The sequence below is a fragment of the Oncorhynchus mykiss genome, chromosome 16 (assembly GCF_013265735.2).
Source record: "Oncorhynchus mykiss isolate Arlee chromosome 16, USDA_OmykA_1.1, whole genome shotgun sequence".
In the NCBI taxonomy this organism is placed as follows: Eukaryota; Metazoa; Chordata; class Actinopteri; order Salmoniformes; family Salmonidae; genus Oncorhynchus; species Oncorhynchus mykiss.
Window position 1 is genome coordinate 45,261,472 of NC_048580.1, and position 17,506 is coordinate 45,278,977.

General features: G+C 43.1%; 1 long non-coding RNA gene across 1 annotated transcript; it reads left to right on the forward strand.

Moving 5' to 3' along the window:
- The first annotated feature begins 10,919 nt into the window (after positions 1 to 10,919).
- Positions 10,920 to 12,479, forward strand: LOC110492091. The gene is made up of 2 exons (XR_002468950.2): positions 10,920 to 11,023; positions 11,969 to 12,479. It is a non-coding gene; the product is annotated as an uncharacterized LOC110492091 (long non-coding RNA).
- The last annotated feature ends 5,027 nt before the right edge of the window (positions 12,480 to 17,506 follow it).

Below are 17,506 nucleotides of genomic sequence, written 5' to 3' on the forward strand. Positions count from 1 at the left end.
GGCTTCGGGACAAGTCTCTGAATGACCTTGAGTTGCCCAGCCAGAGCCCGGACTTGAACTTGATCAAACTTCTCTGGAGAGACTTGAAAATAGCTGTGCAGCGACTCTCCCAATCCAACCTGACAGAGCTTGAGATGATCTGCAGAGAATAATGGGAGAAACTCCACAAATACAGGTGTGCCAAACTGGTTGCGTCATACCCAAGAAAACTCAAGGCTATTATCGCTGCCAAAAGGTGAATCGACAAAGTACTAAATAAAGGGTCTGAATACTTAAGGAAATGTGATTTTTCAGTTTACATTTTTTATACATCTGCAAACATTTCTAAAAACCTGTTTTTGCTTTGTCATTATGGGTTATTGTGTGTAGATTGATGAAAAAACACACAATGTGTTAAAAGTGAAGGGGTCTGAATTCTTTCCGAATGCACTGTAAGGGTGTTCATTTGGCAGATTTTACAATAGAATGCTTTGCAAAAACAGGTTGACGAATGAAGATAATAAATAGCATTTTGGCCTTGAGACACACATACTGGCACTAGCGCCTATCCTTCACACAGCCTCAGTTTTTTGTCCTAATTATGATAAAATTCCCAAACAGGCTTTTTGTTCTGGCAATGGCACCCTGTCTATATATATAGTTCTATTTTGATCAATGTGTTTTTCATGACGAATGATCTTTAAATGTGTATCTGTTTTACAGTGTTCATAAGAGGCTGTAAGTGAGTGATAACATTAGATATTTCAACTGTCAACTGTCAACTTTTCATTGTTGTACTAACATTAGTCCAACACCAAATTAGCCTTTCATTTACATAGGTCATTTTTATAACAGTATGAACGGTGTTATTCAAATCAAATCAAAGTTTATTTGTCACGTGCACCAAATACAACAGGTGTAGTAGACCTTACAGTGAAATGCTCTAACCAACAGTGCAAAAAAAGGTATTAGGTGAACAATAGGTAAGTAAAGAAATAAAACAACAACAGTAAAAAAGACAGTGAAAAATAACAGTTGTGAGGCTATATACAGTAGCGAGGCTATATACAGTAGCGAGGCTATAGCAGTAGCGAGGCTATATACAGTAGCGAGGCTATAACAGTAGCGAGGCTATATACAGTAGCGAGGCTATAACAGTAGCGAGGCTATATACAGTAGCGAGGCTATACCAGTAGCGAGGCTATGTACAGTAGCGAGGCTATAACAGTAGCGAGGCTATATACAGTAGCGAGGCTATAACAGTAGCGAGTCTATAACAGTAGCGAGGCTATAACAGTAGCGAGGCTATATTCAGTAGCGAGGCTATAACAGTAGCGAGGCTATATACAGTAGCGAGGCTATAACAGTAGCGAGGCTATATACAGTAGCGAGGCTATAACAGTAGCGAGGCTATAGCAGTAGCGAGGCAATATACAGTAGCGAGGCTATATACAGTAGCGAGGCTATAACAGTAGCGAGGCTATAGCAGTAGCGAGGCTATATACAGTAGCGAGGCTATAACAGTAGCGAGGCTATAACAGTAGCGAGGCTATAACAGTAGCGAGGCTATATACAGTAGCGAGGCTATACCAGTAGCGAGGCTATATACAGGCACCGGTTAATCGGGCTGATTGAGGTAGTATGTACATGTAGGTATGGTTAAAGTGACTATGCATATATGATAAACAGAGAGTAACAGCAGCGTAAAAGAGCTGTTGGGAGGAGGCACACAATGCAAAAAGTCCGGGTAGCCATTTGATTACCTGTTCAGGAGTCTTATGGCTTGGGGGTAAAAACTGTTTAGAAGCCTTTTTGGTCCTAGACTTGGCACTCTGGTACCGCTTGCCATGCAGAAGTAGAGAGAACAGTCTATGACTGGGGTGGCTGGGGTCTTAGACAATTTTTAGAGCCTTCCTCTGACACCGCCTGGTGTGACACAGCTAACCCTCAGTGATGTACTGGGCTGTACGCACTACCCTCGGTAGTGCCTTGCGGTTGGAGGCCGAGCAATTGCCGTACCAGGCAGTGATGGTGCAGGTGTAGAACCTTTTGAGGATCTGAGGACTCATGCCAAATCTTTTTAGTTTCCTGATAGGGAATAGGCTTTGTCGTGCCCTCTTCACAACTGTCTTGGTGTGTTTGGACCATTCTAGTTTGATGGTGATGTGGACACCAAGGAACTTGAAGCTCTCAACTTGCTCCACTACAGCCCTGTCGATGAGAATGGGGGCGTGCTCAGTCCTCCTTTTCCTGTAGTCCACAATCATCTCCTTTGTCTTGGTTATGTTGAGGGATAGGTTGTTATTCTGGCCCGGCCAGGTCTCTGACCTCCTCACTATAGGCTGTCTCGTCGTTGTCGGTGATCAGGCCTACCACTGTTGTGTCGTCTGCAAACAAAATGATGGTGTTGGAGTCATGCCTGGCCATGCAGTCATGGGTGAACAGGGAATACAGGAGGGGACTGAACACGCACCCATGGGGAACTCTAGTGTTGCGGATCAGCGTGGCAGATGTGTTGCTACCTTCCCTCACCAGCTGGGGGCGGCCCTTCAGGAAGTGCAGGATCCAGTTGCAGAGGGAGGAGTTTAGTCCCAGGATCCTTAGCTTAGTGATGAGCTTTGAGGGCACTATGGTGTTGAACGCTGAGCTGTAGTCAATTAATAGCATTCTCACGTAGGTGTTTCTTTTGTCCATGTGGGAGAGGGCAGTGTGGAGTGCAATAGATATTGCATCATCTGTGGATCTGTTTGGGCGGTATGCAAATTGTAGTGGGTCTAGGGTTTCTGGGATAATGATGTGAGCCATTACCAGCCTTTCAAAGGACTTCATGGCTACGGAAGTTAGTGCTATGGGTCTGTAGTCATTTAGGCGGGTTGCCTTCATGTTCTTGGGCACATGGACTATGGTGGTCTACTTGAAACATGTTGGCATTACAGACTCAATCAGGGACATGTTGAAAATGTCAGTGAAGACACCTGCCAGTTGGTAAGCACATGCCCGGAGCACACGTCCTGGTAATCCGTCTGGCCCCGCAGCCTTGTGAATGTTGACCTGTTTTAAATTCGTACTCACATCGGCTATGGAGAGCGTGATCACACAGTCGTCCGGAACAGCTGATGCTCTCATGCGTGCCTCAGTGTTGCTTGCCTCGAAGCGAGCATAGAAATTATTTAGCTTGTCTGGTAGGCTCGTGTCACTGGGCAGCTCTCGGCTGTGCTTCCCTTTGTAGTCGGTAATAGTTTGCAAGCCCTGCCACATAAGACGAGCGTTGGAGCCGGTTTTGTATGGTTCAATCTTAGCCCTGTATTTACGCTTTGCCCGTTTGATGGTTCATCGGAGGGCATAGCAGGATTTCTTATAAGCTTCCAGGTTAGAGTCCCGCACCTTGAAAGCAGCAGCTCTACCCTTTAGCTCAGTGCGAATGTTGCCTGTAATCCATGGCTTCTGGTTGGGGTATGTAAATACAGTCACTGTGGGTACAACGTCCTCAATGCACTTATTGTGCACCACACCAGTGACTGACGTGGTGTACTCCTCATTGCAATCGGAAGAATCCCGGAACATGTTCCAGTCTCTGCTAGCAAAACAGTCTTGTAGTTTAGCATCTACTTCACCTGCCCACTTTTTTATAGACCGAGTCACTGGTGCTTTCTGCTTTAATTTTAGCTTGTAAGCAAGAATCAGGAGGATAGAATTGCGGTCGGATTTACCAAATGGAGGGCGAGGGAGAGCTTTGTACGTGTCTCTGTGTGTGGAGTACAGGTGATCTAGAACTTTTTTCCCTCTGGTTGCACATTTAAAATGTTGATAGAAATTGGGTAGAACTGATTTAAGTTCCCCTGCATTAAAGTCTCCAGCCACTAGGAGCGCCACCTCTGGGTGAGCGGTTTCCTGTTTGATTATTTCCTTATACATCTGACTGAGTGCGGTCTTAGTGCCAGCATCCGCCTGTGGAGCACAATCTAGAGACTTCCTTAGATTTCGTGCACCAGCTGTTGTTAACAAATATGCACAGTCTGACCCCTCCCCCCCCCCTCGTCTTAGAGTGTGCTGTTCTATCTTGCCGGTACAGCGTATTACCCGCTAGCTGAATATCCATGTCATCATTCAGCCACGATTTCGTGAAACATAAAATATTACAGTGTTTGATGTTCCGTTGGTATGATATTTGTGTTCGTACCTCGTCTAATTTATTGTCCAATGATTGCACGTTGGCGAGTAATATTGACAGTAATGGCAGCTTTCCCACTCGCCTTCTGCCAATCCTTACGAGGCACCCCGCTCTGTGTCCTCTGTACCTGCATCTCTTCCTCTTGCAAATAACTGGAATGTTGGCCTTGTCCGGTGTTCGGAGAATGTCCTTGCTTGTTGAAGAAAAAATTCTAATCTGATGTAAGTGATCTCTGTCCTGATATCCAGAAGCTCTTTTTTGCCATAAGATATGATTGCAGAAACATTATGTACAAAATAAGTTACAAATAACACAAAAAAAACACATAATAGCACAATTGGTTGGGCGCCCGTAGAACTGCTGCCATTTCTTCCATTTCTTCCATTTTCTATGTACGATGCAGGGTAATGACTGCATTTTAATGACAGCACGGGAAGAAGAACTCATTCTGTTGTTCCTTCTTCACCATGAGAATGAATTTGCCCACACAGTTGTGGTAAGCAGTGAAAAGTGAGAATGGCAGCTCTCAAAGACACCCCCTTCTCACCTTTCTGATGCTTGTTTTGTCTCTGGATTACCTCCTGACTGCAGAGGCACAGGAATCTAAATTGGCTCTCAGTGACCCTTTAAGTCAAGGCACAGTGATTTCCTTTTAATCTAGACATGCTTTGTGTTGCTAGGGCCCGGTGCCCAATCCCCTGCTCTATCAGGCGGTTTTAGGGAATACTTTCTATTAACAGGGAGCACCGACTATTAACAACAGAACGATCATTAGAATGGGCAACAACAACAAAAACACAGCTGCTCTGTGCCGTTACAGGTTTCTCATTGCTCTGGATCTCAATTCAAACTTGTGGACTTAAGGACTAATCAGATGATTGCTTTCTGGACCTCGGGGAGAGATGGAGAGATGCTGAGGTGAATAGGTTTTGACCTGTGTCAATAGAGAAGAGACGGTTTCGCCCGGGTCGAGTGCATAGTCTCGCAGTCCTTTTTTGGGAACAAAGAATATGTCGTAAAGCACACTTCAACTAATCAGCACCTCATAGCCAACTGGAATGTCTTCCTCGATCAGTCTCTATAGAATTAGAACAGTGGCTGGGCGAAACAGCAGGCATGCTGAACACAGTGCAAGACCAGGCTCATACGCACACAGATAACAGGGCTAACAGGGATGAGAAGGGAAGGGGATGAAGAATGGCGTGCTTTTGGCAAAGTGCACTTGTTAGGTACTGTGCAAACACATGTGGGTCTATCAGTTCTTGTTAAAATATAAAATAGCTATTCATCTATGCACGGCACAGAGTTTCAGTGTTCAACAGAGGTCAATTACGTCATGTGCTACGTGTTTACACTTCAACTGCATACTGGATATTCATAAATGGCAGAAAAGGGAGAAATAACCTAGATCTGGTATCTCTGTCTGTGTCTTCCGCTATGGCTGAGCTAACAAGTCATGTTTTAATGTTCTGATTAGGCCCAGAGTGTTTGAGGGAGAAAAGAGCATCCCATTATGACCTGCTGTGATGCCATCTCTCCTCTGCTATTACTGAGAGTTCCATTACACCATGTCAGGGAGAAGAGACAGATAAACACTGGCTTCTGCCAGACAGCCCAACATGAGACTCACTATACCAAACCCTCTTAGGAGAATAATTTTGGGCTGAAAGTTTTGATACACTTTCCGTGCGATTTTGAACGTTTTTCAACAGAATAGGGCATTAATGTCTGTCTTGGTAACTACTCAACCGTGAATAATGTACTTTGCAGTCATAGTCATTTTCCCATCAGTGTGAGTACAAGGAAGCGAAAGGCAAGCATAACCAAATATTTAAGAGGACTGTCGACTGCAGTACATATTCAATGCATGATATTCAATGTGTGTTTTCTAAAGTAAACTTGCAATTTGTTTGTGATCGTGGTTTCTGCTCTACAAAATATAAAATTGACCTTTTTGCATTAATATCCCAGCTTGCCAACAACATCTAACAAGGACTGATAACAAGAAAACCACACAGTTTCTCTCCACACACACACACACGCACACACACACACACACACACACACACCCACACACACACACACACACGCACGCACGCACGCACACACACACACACACACACACACACACACACACACACACACACACACACACAAATCATACCCACTGAGGCCAGGTGACCCTCATTTCCCCAGGGAGAGACAGCCCATTTGTATTCCAGCCACCACATCTTGGAATCTGCATCCAAATGGGGAGTGAAATATTTATGCTGTAAAATGATGGCACTCTTCATTGTCAATTTACTTGGACATAAAAGTGCATTAGATGGATGGTGCATTCCTGCTCGGGCGAGTCAGAACAGACTCACTCAATGAGGCATCAGATTCCCATCAGTAGCTGGGAGAAAACGAGAGGGGGGAGAGAGAGAGAGGAGAGAAGGAGGGAAATGAGGGGAGCGAGAAGAAGGGAGAGAGAGGGGAGAGAGAGGGGAGAGAGATGAGTAGTGAGCTTGGGGAGAATGCAGCAGCAGAGGTCCAGGCTGAAGACTAACCGATCCCTTAGGCTGCATATGGGCAGAGCTCCCATAACCCCAGCCCTAAAACAATCTCAACACCATTATAAATCCCAAACTTAAAACTAAATGTCAAACGACTCCAAACCAAATACCATGCTTAGACACAGCCAGGCAGGCCTTTATGATGTTACTAATTATTCCTGATTGGACTTGTCTAATGATGACGGTGTGGTTTTAGATTAGGTTTTCACTATTTAAGCCTGTCATAAAGGAATACTTGTTAGAATATTCAGGTATCATATATTGTCCTTTCATGAGAACAATTGTTGTCATAGCCTCGTCAACATACCGGCATGCAGGGCAAGCTCAAATAAAATAAACAACTACAGCAAATCACTGATTGCATAACTATCATGTTGGTATGCATTCTTAAGTATCTAATAGAGCTAGGCACATTTTTTGACACAGTGCAGTTCAAGATATCAGCGTGTTGATTTGGCTTCAGTGTGAGCGGCTTTACATAAGCCAATCTCAGTCGTTGCCTGAAGGGCTCCACTGACATTCCTTCCTGACTGTGGCATGTTCAGACACCGCCTTTACTTAGGAGGGAGCTGCCTTCGGGGAGCATGGCAGCACTGAAATTACCATCTCATCTCTCACATCTGTTTCTCTCTTTGTCTTCCTGTCTCTCTCTCTCTCTCACAAACAAACACACCTCTCGGGTCTCTGACTCTCTATATTTGTCTCTCTCACTCTCTGTGGGTCAGTGCTCTCCCCAAAACAACGGAACAACAAACACCTTTGTTTTCCTATAAGGAATCCTGGTTGTTCCTTGAAGAGATAGATACAAGCCACCCAAACACTGAACACCGTTGCTAAGACACTTCAGTGTACGGTCACACACTGGCATGTATCACTATTACTAAAGACACTTCAGGGCATGGTCACACCCGTGTTCCATTGACCAAGATGTCCACTTGTTCTGAATCATTACACAGCAACGACATGTCCTCCTCACCACCCTTCTCCAGGTGCTGCTGTCAATGGCCGTGTTCACTTCCCATTGACCTTGCTGTTCTATGAAAATTGAGAGGCTTTAAAAAGAGGCTTTAAAAAGTCAACAAGTCCCTATATAAAACATATTTCCTCTGAGGACACTGATGGATGTAGGGGTTTATAGAGGGTTGGACCTATGGGATCGATACTCTATTTGGTCTATTCTGTGGTACTTGGAGACAAAGAACAAAGAGCTGATGACACCGTGGGTTTAACTTTTAACCTATGTGTCACTTCAGTTTGTGGTTGAATATTTACCTAAGCATGGAGTAATGTCTATTTATTGTTATTTGCCTCACGGCTCACGAACAGAAGTGGGTTCAAGCCAATGGGATTGTTGAAACAGCAAGCCATCTCAGTCTAAGCACCAACCTTCTACTTTAGGTGACTATGCTAAGTTTTTGTTTTATTATTTTCACTGCCATTCTGTGTTCCATCTTGTCTAGCCATCTTGTCTCAAGAGGACCACAATGGAAATAAGTCCCAGACTTTAATGTGTGTTCCCCTCGATGATTTTATTCATGTGCACGTATGGCTTTTTCCAGTTTTATTTGTGCTTGTTTGTTTTTTTTAAATGGTCGAATTAATAAACTAAACTAAACTCAACTATGCAGCACAACTTATTGTGTGATGTTACGACACACATTGTTCGCCATGGGGTTGATCTGAAAGCAGGATATGAACTTTTACTCATATTTTTAGTTTACCCATGATATGCACATCATGAAAATGTCAAGTCCTTTGGCACACATTGTCACACTTCGTCTATTATATGTTACGCAATCCTTCTTTCCAAAATGCTCTACAAAGCTGTTCCTGCTATAGGCAACACTGTTCTGCTGACATTTCTAAATACAGATGTAGGTTTTTTTTGTACCAGTTTCTCACAGCAGGAAAATAATTCAGCATTTTTGTAGGGGTTGAATTTTGTTTTGTTAGGGCAGTGGAAATTACAAACTTTAGAAGCGTTTTTAAACCTTGAATAGACTACAAGTTTGCATTTCCTTCTGTGCAATGTCTCCACAACTACTTTTACCCCCCTTAGCCTGCCTCCACCTCCTCTCCCTTTTATTATATGTCTACTGTATGGTAACACCTGATTTCATCTGGGGGGGGGGGGACTCCCCAAAGTTATGCCCTGAGGCTATTTGAAGAGAGGGACAGCAAAGCCCCACCCCAGTGTCCACTGAGCAATGGCTTCTCTACAGCATGCAGGTCTGTTGTGCTGTGAACTCTTTGTTCCTGTGGTAAAAAGCGAGAGAGCCATCTCTAATCTAAGAGCTTTTACAGGCTCATTTTTCACCTGTCACTTCCCCCTCGCTCCTCAAGATTACCCTGAAGAAACCCCAGTATACTCTAACGTCCCGAATGGCAAATTATTCTTTACACAGTGCACTACTTTTGACCAGGCAGCTTAGGGGTCTGGTCAAAAGTAGTGCACTACATAGGGAATAGGGTTTGATTTGGGACACAGAGGCCCAGTGTCTGTCCAGGGCTATCAGGCCCACACACAACCCAGAGTAAAATATAATATGTCTGTCTGAGGAGCACAACAGCAACTCATAACTCAAAGATGTTGGTGTCCTTGTCAATAAAATCACATACAAATAGATTGGTCTCAAATGAATGTGCTCTCTCAAGATAAATGTATTGTCAGGTGAGGCTAGGTGCATATAGGCCTCATGAATGTCTCAGAACTGTCCCCCTCCTGTCCATCCCTCTGTTCCCTGCATTGCCTGGGGGTGAAATTCCTTTCAGGGAGCCACAGCCCTTTCAGAGTGATGTAGCCCCTTTTCAATAAAGTTGGGGGAGGAGTTGACGGAGCTGTGAAGTTTGAAATGTTACAGTGAAGTGACCAGAATTCTACATTTCTATCACGTTGGTTGCTGCTGAAATTAAAAAGTTATGATACTGTACATTACAATAAAGACTGCATGAAAAATGACTATTGTTGAATTATTATGTTAATATCTAATTTCCATGTGGATTATAGTAATTCTAGGGGATAAATGCCACTAAGCACTTGAACATTCATGGTTGTCTCTAATTACAACGACACAAATGATTCCCTTTCACAAAATCTATGCAATTATCGCGCCAATATTGCTATTAGAATTGATACAAGAGCAGAGAGGCTCTGGATTACAACAAAAATGAACCAGTTTAATGAGGAGAGTGATATCCTCTGATGGGAAGGAGCAGGATGAGCAGCGCCTTCAGCAGCACATTACTATGATGAGCAGAGCTCTACATTCCCACAATGAGTAGAGCTCTACATTACTACGATGAGCAGAGCTCTACATTCCCACAATGAGTAGAGCTCTACATTACTACGATGAGTAGAGCTCTACATTACTACGATGAACAGAGCTCTACATTACTACAATGAACAGAGTTCTACATTACTACGATGAGCAGAGCTCTACATTACTACGATGAACCGAGCTCTACATTACTACGATGAACCGAGCTCTACATTACTATGATGAGTAGAGTTCTACATTACTACGATGAACAGAGCTCTACATTACTACAATGAACAGAGTTCTACATTACTACGATGAGCAGAGCTCTACATTACTACGATGAACCGAGCTCTACATTACTACGATGAACCGAGCTCTACATTACTATGATGATCAGAGCTCTACATTACTATGATGAACAGAGCTCTACATTCCCACAATGAGTAGAGCTCTACATTACTACGATGAACAGAGCTCTACATTACTACGATGAACAGAGTTCTACATTACTACAATGAGCAGAGCTCTACATTACTACGATGAGCAGAGCTCTACATTACTACGATGAACCGAGCTCTACATTACTATGATGAGTAGAGCTCTACATTACTATGATGAACCGAGCTCTACATTACTATGATGAGTAGAGCTCTACATTACTACGATGAACAAACCAAACTGATCAAATATATGGCCCCCAGGCCAGAAGCAGAGGTACTATTTGTTCAACGTTAGTCTCACGTTTCCCATTTTCAGTTAAAGATTCCTAAAATCCAGAGGTGTACCTAATGTTCAGAGTTTAGGCTGTAAAACAACACCACATAGAAGGGTGTGGCTCCTGTATACCATGGCGAGTGGGGTAGAGAGGTTGGCCTTTTTTGAGAGGCTGATCTCCCATTGGTCGACGTTGGGCCTCTAAAATAGCATTACCTGAGTCAGGTAGAAAAGTAAAATCAGTCTGCAAGGACCAGCATTTTCTGTTTGGCAGTTCTGTTTTTCACATCGGCATTTCTCTTCAGAAGGTGGGGAACTAAAAGGCCAACAAGGTGAGTGAGGTGAGTGAAATATCCATATTAATTAGCAATGCCGAAAGTGATGTCTTAAAAGTTCCTCGATGCTTTGGTTTTTTCCATTTTTAAATATTTTCTGGGCGCTGAGTTGGAAAGTAATTTGTTTGCTGAGATCTTCATCATAGCGGAATCATGGACTTCATGCAATTCAATTCTGTAGAGAAAAAAAAACATATTTTAAAGGAATAACAGCTAATTAGAAAATAGAAAGGAGGCGACTGAAAACAGAATAAGAACCTAATAAAAATAAGATACTACTAAAAAAAATGCCCATGTAACCAACAATAATACAGTACAACCTGGGAAGGAGTTCGTCATGTAAGTGTGTGTGTGTGTCTGGTCAGTATCAAAGCTTCTAAGCAGGTTTGTGAAGCAGTAGAGGGATGGTGACGGTGATGAGGGGTGTTTGGTTTCCTCAGGAGGGGGCTCTGAGGCAGCGGTGGAGCAGTAGAGGGGGTCACCGTGGAGGTGGCAAGGCTTTGTGAGTGAGGACAGAGCCAGCCAGAGCAAGCAGTCAGGCAGGCCTCTGACTGTATCCCAGAAAGAGGCCACATTCTCCTACCTGCCTGCCTGGAGCCATGGAGCAGTTATAGGACAGCACAGGCTGAAATGGAGAGGCCAAGTTACACTCCCTTCTCTGCTCCACACCCTGTCCCTCACCCTCCCTCGCCTACTAACTGGAGTCATTAATTATATAGGGCTGTGTCGAAGCTCCCAGGCCACCGTCTCCTTCCCTCTATACTCAGGTTGAAACTGTTAAAAGAACTTAGTAGTTCTTCATAAACAGCATGCAGCGAGAAAGGGCGTGTTGCTGCCTAAAACAGACACTTGGCCATTTTGTTCTCCACGGTGGGAGAAAAGGCATAATTAAATGTATTTAACTAAAGTTCCATAATAATGTTTGCTTATTTGACCCAACTTTTGTTTCAGACATAAGATGGCCTGCTGGAGCCCTGCTGTATCGGCCAGAACTTTCTATGGATTCTATCCTTCATTCCACCGGAGTCTGTGTCTTTATTCAACCAGATTTCTGTGAAATGAAGTGTAAGAGACATGGAGCTCGAGCTTTGCACCCTAACTGGGCAATGGAGTCCATTTCCAAAGTCTTGTTGCCAGCAATCTTTAGTACTAAGTCTAATCATTTACACCAAACAATATGAATGGAAAATCTATATCCTGTATAGCTGATATTGCCCTGGAAGGAATGTCATCATAATTTACAACTGCTGATGTAAAAGGGGCTTTATAAACACACTTGACTGATTGATTGCTCATTTCAAATTCATCATAAAATCAAATAGGAAAATGTAAATGTTTTGTAATCTGATTAAAATTCTTATTTTAAATTTGTGTTTGCTTGCACTCTGCCTGTAGATCAATGCTACTCTAGTCTAGATAACTATATGCTGAATGACCTAAATATATCCCGTCTCTCACCCTGTCCTTTGTGCAAGAGCTATCCCTGTCCTATCCTTTGTGAAAGAGCTGTTCAAATACTCAACAACATTTCCACAAATGTATATTCAACAATTTACAGCACCCACACCCTTTGGTGTAACTAGGGCTGGCACAATTACAGTATAACTGTGTAACCAACGGTTATGGATGAAGACTGAAATGAAAATATTTTTTTTCATTGATCAAACTAACAGCTGACTGAATGACCACAATGCAACAGGAGCACACATAGAAATATCATTAACAGAACAGGCTTGGAATCTCTAACCCTGGCAATTTGACTGGTAAACTCATTGGTACACTTGCAATGGCTGTCTGATATTGTGATGCAATACTTTCTATGATAATGTAGAATGTTCATTCAAATGATCTTAACTGATGTGGCTCATGCAATGGAACGTATTTTTTGTGATGTCAGTTGAGTAAAATCAACAAAATCACAGCACATATTTTACTTCCTGCTTTGCATTAACTTGAACGGGGACGCCCGTTCCGTTCTATTCATTCTATTTCTATGGCAGCACAGACAGTCAGGAGTGGAGGAGAGGAGAAAATGCTCGTCACTTGCTGTTGGAATGCTAATTACAGTGACTGTCGTCATTTGGCTGGCCAATTACCGCCATCCAAAATACCATGACCGTCACAGCCCTAGGTGTAACACACCAGAACTCAATGCCACAACGTGTTTTTTCATTAGCTGACATGGCTCATCCAAGACTAGCCCACACACAAACAAAATGCTAAAGTTCAGACAATGAAGTTGAGCTGAGAGGCCTCAGAGTAACTTCCAAGTTCAATTATCTATTCAGAATGTGCCGCCACACGAACCTCCCCATAAAACAATGATTACAAATGTAGCACTACTTTGAATCAAATTGTATTGGTCACATACACATATTTAGCAGATGTTATCGCGGGTGTAGCGAAACGCTTGTGAGTCAGGTGCATCTCCTACCAATACATTATAGAGGGCGTGTCCCAAACGGCACCCTATTCCTTACGTGGTCCACTATGTAGGGGATAGGGTGCCATTTGGGACATGACCAGAGCGTGAAAGTAGAACACAACCTTTTGACGTCCTCTGACCTCTTGGTGTGCTGCAGGTAGCTATTCATCTTTGAATTATTCTATTTCAAACCCAATCAACATGTGTCTTTACATACTGAACTAGAGAGGAACACGTTTAATATGCAACCTTTTATGCAACCTTTTGTCTCAAAGAGTAATGTCTTCTCTAACATCGAAGCTCAACGTCACTAGCTGCAGGCTTCTATAAGACCTGGTCAGGCTAAAGCTTTTATGTTCAATGGAATTCTGAATAAAGCACAGCAAAACATTACAATTTGGGGTTTTACCCTGTTTCCAGTGGCATTTGTTTGCTTTGGTTGCCTTTTAATCAATTCCCCTTCGGAGAGCTTTTAAAAATGTCCAACGAAGCCATTTTTTAAAATCTCAATATCAAGTCTTTGCTGAGTCACAGTAAGTTCTCAATTAAAATTGTCAAAAATAAACATAAATTGCTTCTTAGCAAAGAGCCATTTCTCAAGCAATAATTTTGCTAGGACTGTCAATGAGTGGTCTGAGTGGGAACCGAAAACTAGCTGATATTGGGAGAGAAGTTTGAAACCATTTCTTATTGGTTTATTAACTAATTAATGTACCTCCTGATTGCTGCAGGCCATAACTCCATCCAACCAGAACAGGCAGAACTTCAGGTGGTCTTTTCAAACAGCTCTTACACTAAAAGGGCATTATCATCATTTTCACAATTTCACAGTATTTTTCAATCTCATAGTGTGGAAATATATATAAAACACGGGAAAATCACATTTTTGACAGTACTGGGTCTTTAAAGTAAAAAAAACAAAACAATTCATCCAAAAAGTAAAGCAACAGATTTTCAGCACAGGGTTGTGGCTCCTCTTATATATAACCATGAATGCACCCACCTGCTCTCATTAGCATGGAAGCATTTTCTGCAGGCCCCAAACAGTGTTAAACAACAAAACAACGACAGGCTTTCATGTACAATGTTACTGTACACAGAGACAGCCACGCTAGGTCGTCAAACACACAAAAACCCACAGAACAAGAGGAGAGTGCTGGCATTGCTGAAGCAGGGAGGGATATGATTGGTAAAGTAGTCTACTGCCGGTCTTCCTGTCTAATGCGGAGGTGGACACCAAACCAAAACACACGAATAGCCTAATTGTCAGCGTTGTAAACCAAATGCCAATAACCACTTACATAGTCAAAGACATCTTTCTCTCACACGGTGTTGGAACAGTTCCAACATAGAAAAGAGAATGTTCCTTACTGTTCCGTTGTCTTATGACTCTATGAGTTCCGGATCACTGCAGGGTTTTGAAAATAGCTTCTACAGCAGCCAGGGAGCACCTCATGCACTGTGAGTGAACTGGAAACGGGCACTGCTACAGTAATCATGCCCATCATGGGAGCTCCCTCACTTCTGTTTCTGCTCCTACTGAGCCCGAGCCTGGGGGAAGACACAGGTGAGAACCTAAAAATGTTCCGCAGAGCTGATACCGTGCTAATCTGTCGGAAACTCATCTTCACTTCTAATGAGTCTGGGGTTTCCAGTTGCTCCACCTGTTGTGTGAAATGAGTTACATGGGTTTATTTTAAAAAGACGGAAAATGTTTCTCATCACACATACAGTACATACTAATTGGGATCATGTGATTCCCCTTCCTGGGACGCTTTAGCACTATGCACCTTAGTCATACCTCTTCCTGTAATGCCACAGCCACAAGCAGTGATTACAATCATAGCATAAGGGTATTCATGTTAACACTGTGCCCTCCTATCCACTCCTAAACATCTCCACAGTGGCGGAGGACATGGGTGTTCACCAGCTGGGTCGTCTGGTGGAGCTGCTGACCTCAAGGGAGTGTGAGGACCTCCTCTCTGCCCTGTCCCACCCAGAAGAGAACATATTCCAGCAGCTGGACCATCTCTCACTGGAGAACAACCAACTGGACCTCCAGAAGAGAGTCAAGAGAGACACTGGTACCGCAGCGCTGACAGTACATCACAACCAAAAGCTCATTCGTTACACTGTGCAAACTCAGCCGGGTCTGAACCATACATTTGCTGTGCTTCTACACATACGTTGATGTACTGAGATGCAACGCAACAATCAAAAGGGCCTAGCTAGCTGTCCTAGCTAAATGCTCTGCTCTAACTCAACACTATATAGTGGGTATATTTATAGTGAGGCATTCAAAGCGATTGTTTATTATCCCAGTCTGTGAGGACTCAGAGGAGAGTGAGCGGTCTGTTCCCCCATGTCCTGTTCTGTTTACCTCTCCCTAGTTAGCTGCAGCAGCGTGGCTGGGTCTGCTGTCTGAGGGCCATATGCTGTATGTTTATCAGACAGGAACAGCGAGGCTCAGTGCCGGACAGCTCTGACAGACTGGCTGCTGAAGCACGGAGAACAGACGTACTACGACAGGCTGTCTCGCGCCCTGCAACACATCGGAAGGACAGACATTGCCATAGGTCAGACAGACAGATACAGTGCATACATACACACACGTGCTCACGCAAACACGCACACATCACTGGTGACGTCTCATTGAAATCAGTCATCAAAGATATGGGATTCAGCTGCCAGAGAACAACACGATAAGTTAACTTGAACAAATTGTATTTTGACATTATTTCAGTGCACAAGGCTACTACTCATGACTTCAATAACATTGTCTACATACTTAATTCACTACAACAAGGTCCACTGCAATTAGAATTTAAAAGTTGCATATTTTGGCTATGTCCGTCTCTGGCATGTGGTGTGATCTAGTGTGGAAGAGACTCCACAGTCGAGTGGCGATTGATCTGAGGTGTAAATGATCTGACAGAGGACTCAGTGGAGCTCACACCACATTCACTACAAACCATCTGGTCCTTTCATCATCGGAGAAAGAGGGGGGTAGAGAGAGCGAAAGAGAGGGATTGAGAGAGAGATAGCGGTAGAGAGACAGAGATGGAGAGAGAGGGGGTGGGTAGAGAGAGAACGAGCGAGAGAGGGGGGCAGGAAGAGACAGACAGAGAGAAATGACAAAAGCGTGACAGCCCAAGAACATCCCTTTAGTCAATACAGTGTATGAAAGCTATTTATTTTTGGATCAGAATGAATGTGTGGAATCTGTGGATACACAAAACACCAATTACCCAGGACCTGATTGCAATTAGGAATAAATCCACTTTGACACAACAACTTCGACTGTTTGTTTACTTTCTTTTTTAAAGTAAAAGTGAGAGCAGTTGCTGTATTGCTGAACTAATTGTATTTACCAAGGCCTGCTTAGTTCAAGTCCATTAACTTATGGAGGGCACCCAACACATGTTACCCATGGTTTCTCTCGGTCTCTCTTTCCCAATGCATAAACCGTAGATGGGTCGTTCCACAAAAATAGTGTATTTTTCATCCCTGTGCACCAATATTTCATTTTAAAAGCCTGTAAAATTGAATGAAGTACCACAAATAGGCATTGTGACATGTCCATTTGTGTATCCTCTGTCTTCTAGGAATAATTGAATCCACTTATGTCTCCAAGTTTTCACCATTATTGTGTAGCCCTAGTCATTTCTGAAGGATTATTTATTATTCATGTGATTAGTGGTTCATTTGTCTGTCCCTCATTTTAAGGTCAACCCTGTTATGTGAACTGAACTCTCGTTTTAACATGATGAAACTATTCTTTAATTTAAAAAAAAAATATTCAAAAGCAACATCGAACATCTAAAAGTCAAATCATAGTATAAAATCTGGTGAGCTGGTTCTACAATTTTGGGCCCTTTTCTGGTATTTTGTGGTGGAAAAGTGAGAGGGTCAAGCATAACATGTCAACCCTCTTACCCAAAGACAGACAGGCTAGAAATGTTTGAACAATAATAATAACAACATTTTGTGACACTTGCATTCAATTTCCCCTCCCTGTTACACACAAGCTCCCATTCCTCCTGTCACAAGGGGATTTATGGCTG